Raw genomic sequence first — 10207 nt, forward strand, 5'->3', positions numbered from 1 at the left:
GTCTTAGCAGAACAGCATCACATGGTTGTCCTTACTCTTCTTCAAACCAGAGATGGGAAACAGAAGTCTTGCAACACCTATTCCAGTATTTCCTGTTGGATAAACTCAGTCATTCTCTCAGCACACAGAAAGGAGAAGTGAACTGAATCAGAAGTGGAAAATCTTTCAAAACGTGGACAAGATGGAGCAGGCTAGAAGAGGAAAATCCGCCTCTTGCATTCAGGACAGGACGGGGTCCCCCGCCCCCCATGAACGCGGTCTGCCTGCTCAGCTATTGTTTGGATTTATAATGCTTTCTCATAAGCAGCCCCTGGGGCTTTGCACTTTAGTTCAAGAATCCGTCTTTATTTTAGGGATAAATCAGTAAAACAGGTCCACACTAACCTGTCATTTTCCTCTTCTATTTTGAAGCTGTCTGTATAGCAGTTCACTTTTCCCAAGAAAAGCATTCGGAAAATTCCTGGTTAGGCCGATTGTTTGTTTTGTGAATGATGTTTGCGGTCAGCTATAGCAGAATAGCATGCTTTCTTCTTATTGCTGTCTTTTTCATGCATGTTTTTGTTATTTTAGCCTTTTTATGGAAGTGATTAAATATTATTTGGTTTTAAGCTGGTGTAGAAATGGTGGAGATGGAGAAAATATTCCTAAACTGAAATCCAACATACACATACCCACTCGATCATAAACAACACGCATATATATGCAGCATTCCTAAAATATGTCCAGATAGTTTTTGTTGGTTCAGCCTTTCCTCTCTCTCTTCCTCTCTCTCTTCCTCTCTCTCTCCCTCTCCATGTTTTTTCTCTCCTGAGAGTGCAGAGGGAAGAAAATGAAAGTAAATAGGACTTTTCTTCTTTCCTAGACTTGCTTTCTAATACAGGCTGTCTCGCCGAGATGCCCGAGCCTCCTGTTTTTTCCCAAAGTTAAATAAATGTTGTAGAAATGTCTTTTCAAGTCCCGTTTGGAACGACTGAAGTACTTCTGCAAGGGGTCACCTTCCTAGCTGTCACTAATGGTCATCATTTAACTAGCAAGTTATACTGCTTGAGTAACTGTCATAGAGGTATTTTTCCCCACCCCAGCTCACCTCTTCTAAAAACATAAAGCTCAGAGAAAGCAAACTTGGTAGTTAGGCCAAAAATACATGCCACATTGATAGCAGTTTGCAAGCTCCAAAAAGTACACCCAAGGAACGCAGTGTTTCTTATTCCATTGGCCAGCTTTACGTATACTGTCATATGGAAAAAGTTAACAATTTCAGGATAAAATCAGGGGTTTTATTACTATTAGAAATTCAGCTTCAGTTGACACTGAGGAAGAAGGAAAGATGATATATTAAAATTAGAATTCACAGCCCAGCATGATGACACTTGCCTGTCATCCCAGCCATGTGGAAGGCCTAGGAAGGGAGATTGCAAGTTCAAGGCCAGCCTAGGCAATTAGTAAATTCCTATCCTAAAACAAAAAAGTAAAAAATGCTGAAAACACAGCTCAGGACTCCCTGAGTTCCATCTTTAGTACTAAGAGGAAAATTAAGATTAGTGCCAAAATAAAATGTTTTGAGAAATTCTATAGCTGTTAGAAGAGTAACAATGTCTACTCAAAAATTCCATACCTGCCTGTAGATTTACTAAGAGAAAAAGAATCTATTTTAGCTAAATATTTCCAGGCTGGGAAACGTAGCTCAGCAGATGTACATGAGGTCCTGGGTTTGATCCTAGCCCTAGAGGGAAAAGCCCCATTTAAATACTTCTTAGAGGGGCTGGAGAGATGGCTCAGTGGTCTAAAGCACCTACTTAGAACAAGCTTAGCAAAGACAGTGGACTGCGGTTTGATCCCCCAGCACCACATGCCAGCCAGCCCGGCCCCTGGTGGGCTGAGCTGGCCACACACACACACACACACACACACACGCACAATAAATAAATGTAAAAATAAATAAATAAATAAAATAATTAAATACTTCTTAGAAAAGTTTAATTGTAATATCTGACTTCCTTGCTATAAAATCAGTAGCTGGGTCCACATGTTTATATCTTCTTTTTAATGTATTTAGGACAGGGTCTACAGGGTCTCACTACACAAAGTGGACTCATAGTGATCCTCCTGTTTTCAGCCTCCCAAGCCCTGGGATTACAAGCGTGCACCACCACACCCAGTCTCAATCACTGTCCCAGGACACCCCAGGGGTGAGGCCAGCATGGCACACTGAGGATCAAACCCTGGTCCCTGTGCTTCCCTAAGCAGGTGCTTTAGTCCACTGAGCTATCTGGCTGGCTCACATATTTATACCTGAAAGGAGATAACATGTTGATACATTTTTAAATGCTCCATGTATATATGTTATCATACTAATTATTATTTATTAGAGGTATATTCACAACATCTTCTTACATAAGCATATTATCTAGTTGCTAGCAATAAAAATTGATCATTTAATACAATTTTCTTTTTTTTTTTTTTTTTTTTTTTTTGCAGAACTGGGGATTGAACTCAGGACCCTGCGCTTGCCAGATAAGCACTTATTCTACTAAGCTATCTCTCCGACCCCAATTAAATGAGTCATAATCAACTTTCAGTTTCACAGTCCCATTTACTTTGGTGGGTGCATTTATCCCACAAAAGACATATTACATAATCATTATAAATGACAGCATTGTTCTGGATCTGGTGTTCTGTTTGCAATATATAGTAAGATTAAGAATCATGAACTGTACCAAGTACCCTAAAATGTAAGCTGAACATTAACTCTGAGCCCTGTCAAATTATTTGGCTATTTATTTATTTATTTAGAGCAGAATATATTTACTGGGGGAAAGAAAGCATCTGTCCAAGAGAAGGGCAGAAGAGGGACCCGAGGAGGTTGCCCAGGAATCTGCCATTTCCAGGGATTTTTATAGAACAAAACCATGTGGTGAGGTAGGTCTAAGGTGGAAAACATGGCAACTCGCACATGAGTTGGGACAAAACTACGGTCAACCAGTTAGACTACAGGTACAATTGCCTGGGTAAAAGTGATTAAATCGGGATCAAATGGGGAAGTGAGTCACATCGCAAGTGGGCATGAAGGGGCTGGTGAGACAGCTCAATGGCATAAGTGCCTGCCTGGCAACTGCAAGGTCCTGAGATCGATCCCTGGTACTGCAAACCCAACACACAAGCAAATGGGCATGAATAGAGAACAGGGGCCCTTCCTGTTGGGGGTTATTTTGTAATTTAAAATCATTCTTTGAGGTCGGATATGTAGCTCAGTGCATGAGGTCCTAGGTTCAATATGGCTCAGTAGAATAAGCACTTCCCTGGCAAGCGCAAGGGCCTGAGTTCAATCCCCAGTTCTGCCAAAAAAAAAGATAACTCAGCGGTCTAAAGCTCCTGCATAGGCAAGCTGAAGCAAGTGCAGGGACCATGGTTCGATCCCCAGCATCAAATGATATAGGAGCTCTGCCCCCAGGGCAGGCTGAGCCGGCCACAAAGAAAAAAAAAAAAAAAAAAAAAAAGACTCTGAAAAAATAAAAATAAAACAAAAACAGAATGTTTTGGGCCAGGGATATAGCTCAGTGGCATAAGCACCTGCCTGGCCAGTACAAGGTCATGAGTTCGATCCCTGGTACAAAAAAAAAAAAGAATGTTTTATGTAATATTTGCATTATGACTTCATTCATCTCTTTTATCAAGATTATAGCACAGATATTTTACAACTTAGAAACCTACCATACATTCCTCTAGCAAATCACTGAAGTGGACACTTGTGGTCACAAGGCAGAAGCATCTTCCATAGGACCGGACTTAGTGACTGCACTAGCTCTGGGGACAAAATTCACTATGTTCCAGTACCATTGGTAGACAAGAAAAAATAACCTTTCTACTGAGGAATATCAAATTTTGGCTTCCCTTATATGAACAAATCATCCTATGATTTTATTTCTTCATTAATATTTGTGTTCGTTAAGTATGACCTGTTATATTTTGAGACAATCCATTCAGTTAAATGACAAGTGTCTCAGTTCTACAGTCGACATAGTTACTGTTCTGAAAGTCCACGAATGTGAAGGGTCAGACTCACACAGCAGTTCAGCTTGAGGATTATTTTATAAAAATGAATGATACAAGTTCTCCAAAAAGATTATTTTAGCCCAGAAAGTTTTCTAATCCCAAGGATAAATGTTCTACTTGATCCGTAGTGGATTTTACTTCTGTGAACGGCGCCTTCTGGCTGTGCCTATCTCTTCCTCCACATTTGCTTTTTTTACTTGGACGGAAGGCTATACCACCTTCTGTAGCTCTCACCCAGCGCCGCTGCAGCCGGCAGGCATTCCTCAGCTAAGGAGAACCACATGGGCGTGGAGAAATATTAATGTTCCCCTGCACATCTCTTCTGGGCAGCCCTTCTTCAGGGCGCACACGTGGGCTGGCTTCTTGCTACTCTGAGACTTACACTAATCCAAATAATGCAACAGGCATAAGCCAGAAGATCCTATCTTTATGTCATAAAAATTCAGCTATTTAAGAAGAGCACGCTCTAAAGAAAAAGATGAGGAGTAAGTCACACCAAGTATCACAAGTGACACTAAAGTGATTTTGGGACCCAGTTAAAGTATTTTAAGCCAAAGGCATTATAGAAGTATAACACATTATAGAATTAAAATGTTAATCTGCAGATGTAGCTCAGTGGTAGGGATCTTGCCTTCCATAAGGCCCTGGGTTCAATCCTCAGGAATACACACATACACATACACACACACACACACACACACACACACACACACACACACAGTTTAAAGTAATGAACTATAATGTAAAATGATTTTACATTATAATCCTTAAGCAATTGGAAATTTAAATACATTTTGTGTATGTATGTATTCAGGGGGAAAATATACTTTAATCCAAAGCATATGTGTTAATAATGACATGGATAATTTTAAAACTGTAGCAACAATGTCCTTCTTCATCCTTCTTTATGAATTGGTCAGAGGATACATTTACACAGAAGCTGAAAGATCACTGGGTAGTTTGCTAAGAATTAAGAGAATACAGCTGGAGAGAGTGGCTTTAAATTCCAAAACTCAAGAGGCTGAGGCACAACGACCTTGAATTTGAGGCCAGCCTGGGCCACATAGCGAGAGCTTGTCTCAAAAAAAAAAAAAAAAAAAAAAAAAAAAAGTTACCAGGATTTGAAACTTTGCAACTTCTCCAGAAATTCACACTTAAAGAACTTCTCTGAATTCTCTGGGGCCCAACTTCAACACCTGTGAGGCAGAGACAATTGTGATGATCTAATTTATGAGACAGAGATGAGGATGTTGTAATATTTTTAAAAGATCTTTAAACTATAATGCTCCATGCAAGCAGTCCAAAACCAACTTCATATCCATCCAGATCAAATATTTCCAGTTTGTATCCCTTTACTTTTCTGCCCTCCGGTGTGGGTGCTATTATTGCTCTGGGTGTAAAGAGAAACCCCCTCACCCTAAATAGCAGCGGACCACCAGTGTGGGGCGACCTTCATAACCCTGCCCTGGCATGCAAGGATGCCTCTGAAGGAAAATCTCCTTAGACCTCTGCACACTGATTTCCTGACTTTCTGAAGACAAGGAAAAAAAAATCAAACTCTGGAACATCTCATCAGACAAGCACATGACAGCAAGAGAGGCCTCACTCAAGGGCTCAGAAGGCAAACAGACTTTGTACCTATTTGTTCTCCTTGTCACCTTCAGTGGTATGAAGCAGACAGGAAAGACTAAGCCACTTCCCAGGTCATCTGACTGCACACTGAAGACAGTAACCCAGCGAAAGGAGCACTTCGAGATCACAGAACACATGGGGCCCAGGCCCTTGTGTTTTGAGAAGGACCCCAACCCGGTGGCTCCTAGGTCCCGTGGTCCTGACGCACAGCAACGCCTGCTCATGGGAGACAGAGGCAAATGTTCTGCCAGTTGTGGGGTACTATGGGTTTTTTTTTTTCCTATAAAATATCTCAGTATGTGAAGCGCTCTGAGATAAATCACAGAAATCCTGTTAAATGCGGTTTTCCTTTGTTACCTCCAGCACCCAGCTGATGACGCAGCCGTCGCTGGCATGTAGGAAGCAGTGAATGAATTGAGCAGTAACCTTCCTTTGCAGATACAAACAAAAATGGAAAATCTACATACAGAATCATTCTCTTCCCCCAACCTTCGTCTGTTCTCCTATTTTGAGGGTGGACTAGGCTATTTTAAAGACAAAACTGATAGATCATGATGATTGACTCATAAATACTTCATTATATATCTCTAATGCACAGAAAATTAAAAATTAATAACTCAAAATAAATGATTCCTTCGTCTTTTTTAAAATTCCAGTTTCTCTGTCTTAAAATGCCTTTATTTTTTCTTTTTTGTTTTTTTAAAGACAAGGCCTTAGGGTTCGGGGGATAGTTCAATCTTACAGTGCCTGCCTGGCAAGCACAAGGTCCTGAGTCTGATTCCTAGTATCAAAAACAACAACAACCAAAAGATAAGGTCTTGATATGCTGTCCAGGCTGGAGTTGAGCTCTCTGTGTAGCCCAGGCTAGCTTCAAACTGTGGGGGTCCTCCTGCCTCAGCCTCCCAAGTGGGAGGTGTGCACCACCATGTCTGGCTCACAGTGTTTTTTACCAGTTAGTTAACATCAGACTCTACAAATCTTCCACTATTGCATTTGTTTATTTATGCCTCTTGGGGAGGCAGTATTGGGAATCAAGCTAGGCACCTGGAGCTCATCAGACAGTTCCGTGTGTCTCTTAAGTCTCCATAAATCTATAATTGTCTTTCCTTCTTCACCTGCTCCGTTTTGGTAATGGCTTCGGTTTGTTGGAGGCAGCTGGTCACTTGTTCTGTGGAATGTGCCGTGGGCTGCATTTGCCTGACGGGCTCAGAGGTGTCAATTAGATCTTCAACCTGTGTGTCCTCTAAACTGGTGGACAGCACTTAAGGATTTCAGTAAATTCACTGGACATCAAGGTAATTCATAGTTGGCTGCGTGCTCGCTCCTGTATCACACAGACAGGATCGTTTACAAAGTGGGGGGCGGGGCGGGGGGGTAGCTTGAACAGTGTGGAATACAGCAGGGCAGGGGCCGAAGTGCTGTTCAGGGGTAGAACCCCGCTGAGCATGTGGGAGGATTTGGGTTGGATCCCAGCACCACAAAGAACACACAGAAGAGAAGGGAAGGAGCGGAGAGGGGCAGGGAGGAAAGAGGGAAAGAAGGGCAAAGGACGACAAAAGAAAAGAGCAAGTCCCTATTTATATGCACCAGTTAGACAATGGATTCCCTCCTGATTCTCCCACTTTTGTTTGTTAGTGGATCAATACTGCCCGACAGCAAGCTCTGTACATTTATTTTCTCAACCCAGGGACAAGAGGAGCTGTGGAATTGCAGGAAGAATGTGGATTCTGTGGAGATACACATTTCCGGTTGGCAAGCGCACACGCAGAAGGAAAGGCTGTCACGTTTCCATACAAACTCACTGCCTAAGGAAACCTTAGGAATCAGCTAGTTCTGCAGTTGCTGATAGAGACTGTGGAGAAAATGCAAGCCAGAGAACAATGAGGATGACACATAACAGGGCAGCAATTTTAAACAAATGACCGTATTCACTTTCTAGTGAGGCCACAAAAAATTACCTAAACTTAAGTGATTTTTAAAGAAACCTACTCTCGCATGGTTGGAGAGGACATAGGTTCAACTTCAAGGCTGTGGGAGGCTGTGCTTTCCCTAGGGGCTCTAGCAAAGAATCAGCGCAGTGCCCCCCCCCCCTGCCAGTGGGCCTTAGCAGCCCTTGCTGTCCCTTGGGCTCCACCTCTGTGCGCACCTTCACACAACTGTCTTCCCCCATGTCAGCATCCAAATTGTCCATGTGTTGCAGAGACACTAGGGACTGGATTTAGAGCCCACCCTGATCCAGTATGGGTTCCTCTCCTCTCCGCTTGATGACGTAAGGCCGAGTCTTTGTTTCCAAATAAGATCACATTCACAGGTTTGGGGTAGAATATTAGAGTGCATTATTCCACCCGATATAATGGTTATAAATATTCTCCTTGTGAAAAGGAAACATTTGGGGAAATACCTAAAATAGCTAAAGGGCCTCAGAGGTCTGGAATCCAGACCAGAGGACAGCGAGTGTGGTGGCTTTGAAGAGGTGAGTAACAAGGAGACCAGATGGCCTGAGGGAGGGAAGGAGCAGCCAGAGCTGGTGAAAAAGTTGAAGTAGAGGCCTTCCAGATACCTGAGCAAACTGAATCACCTGGTTAGGAAGACACAGAGATCTGGGTTCAATCCCTGGTGCGCTGTGCCGGCGGCCCCTGGGTAACGCTGAGATAGTGATTGAGACTGGGCGTGGTGGCACATACCTGTTAACCCAGCACTTGGGAGGCTGAAAACAGGAGGATCACTACAAGTCGCATCTGTGTAGGGAGACCCTGTAGACTCTATAGCAAATACATTAAAAGAAACAAAACAAAACAAACAAACAAACAAAACCCAGCTGAAGTGGGGTGGAGGCAACAGATCCAGAAAGCCCTGGAGGCTATTTGTGAAGACTCTAGTCTAACTATACCAGAGATGGAGTAGGTGGAGGGCACCGCGGACATATTTCCTCAGATCACTGGCTGTTCTGTTGACAGCAGGCTATGAGAAAACAAGCACGACAGCACTGAAAGTGTTTTTCAATAATCTGTGTGAGATACAAAGATGGATCGGACAAGGGATAGCAGTAGAGGTGCTGAGAAGTTACCAGATAATAGCCGCGTATGGTAGTGCGTACCTGTCATCCCAGCACTTGGGAGGCTGAAGCAGGAGGACTGCCAGGAGTTCTAGGCCACCCTGGACTGCATAGTGAGTTCAAGGCCAGCCTAAACTACACAGTGAGACCTTGTCCATCCTCAGGCCTGTTTTATGTTTTACATTGAGTCAGGTTTCTGATATATCACTAAGCTCCACATACTGGGTTCGAATTTGCAAACGCTCCACCCCCACCTCGCACCCCCCAACCTCACCCCGCACCCCAGCACCCTCAGCCTCACCCCCACCCCACACTCCCCAGCCTCACAGAGTGCTGAGAGTCCAGGCTTGGGCCACCACTCCTGGCTCTCCACCGCTTTTAGTGCTGCCTGCCATTCACTGTAAGCGTAAATGCAGTTTAAAGCTTACCATTGCTGTTCTTTCCATAGAATGGTTCTGAAGACTTGGGTATCAGCAGTAGCTATGTGAAAACTCCTAAGGCTGATTGCCCTGCCACTTCCCGAGGCAGAGAAGCCACAACAAATACAAAGTAGCGAGCTCCGAATCCGGAGCCACAGAGCTGGAAATTGATCCTATGCGAGAGGGCAGGATGAGGTCTCATTGCCTAAAGCAGTCAAGCCACCTCAGTCTTGAGAAAAACATCCTGCCTGGGCATTGTGGGCGACTAGTGGCTACGCAACCTTGTCTCTTGCAACTTTGCACAAAGGTATAAATAAACACCCCCATTGCTGGGGGGGGCTTGGCCAATCAGAAAATATGGCCCATATTTTCTCTTGTCTTTGTTTTCTAAATCCTCACGCTATTTTCTTGGGACTACCGAGAGACCAAGGGATCCCTACACCCAGTTCTTAGGTGGAGATGGAGACAAAAACCCAGCCATGGCCGAGATTCAGGCTCCAGGGGCTCCAAGGCCAGCAGTAGCAGTGGTGAGGTTCCCTCCCTTGGCTGGCCATGAGGATGTCCTTTCACCAGGGGACAACTGTCTCCACGTAACCACGAACGCCTGGTTTCCTCTTTCTTTCTTTCTTTCTTTCTTTCTTTCTTTCTTTCTTTCTTTCTTTCTTTCTTCTTTCCTTCTTTCCTTCTTTCTTTCTTTTGTATTTGGTACAGGGTCTCACTATGGAGCTCAGACTTGAAGTGACCCTGGTACCTCAACCTTCCCAGTGCTGAGATTATAGGAGTGTGCCACCATGCCCAGCTGCATCGGCTGGCTCAGTGCACCCACGTGTAGGACTGGCATAGCATGCAGTTCTGGGGAATCGAACACAGGTCCCTGAGCTTGCCTAAGCAGAAGTTTAGTCTGCTGAGCTATCTCTCTGGCCTTTATTTTTTTTTCTTTTCAAAGTTTTATTGATAAACATATAGCAATGAGTCAGTTTCAAATCAAATCGAAAGTACAGTTTCAACAAATAATATACTGCATATATTCTTCTTAGTGGTTAATTGC

Source organism: Octodon degus, unplaced genomic scaffold (assembly GCF_000260255.1).
Source record: "Octodon degus isolate 3935 unplaced genomic scaffold, OctDeg1.0 scaffold00002, whole genome shotgun sequence".
NCBI classification, from domain to species: Eukaryota; Metazoa; Chordata; class Mammalia; order Rodentia; family Octodontidae; genus Octodon; species Octodon degus.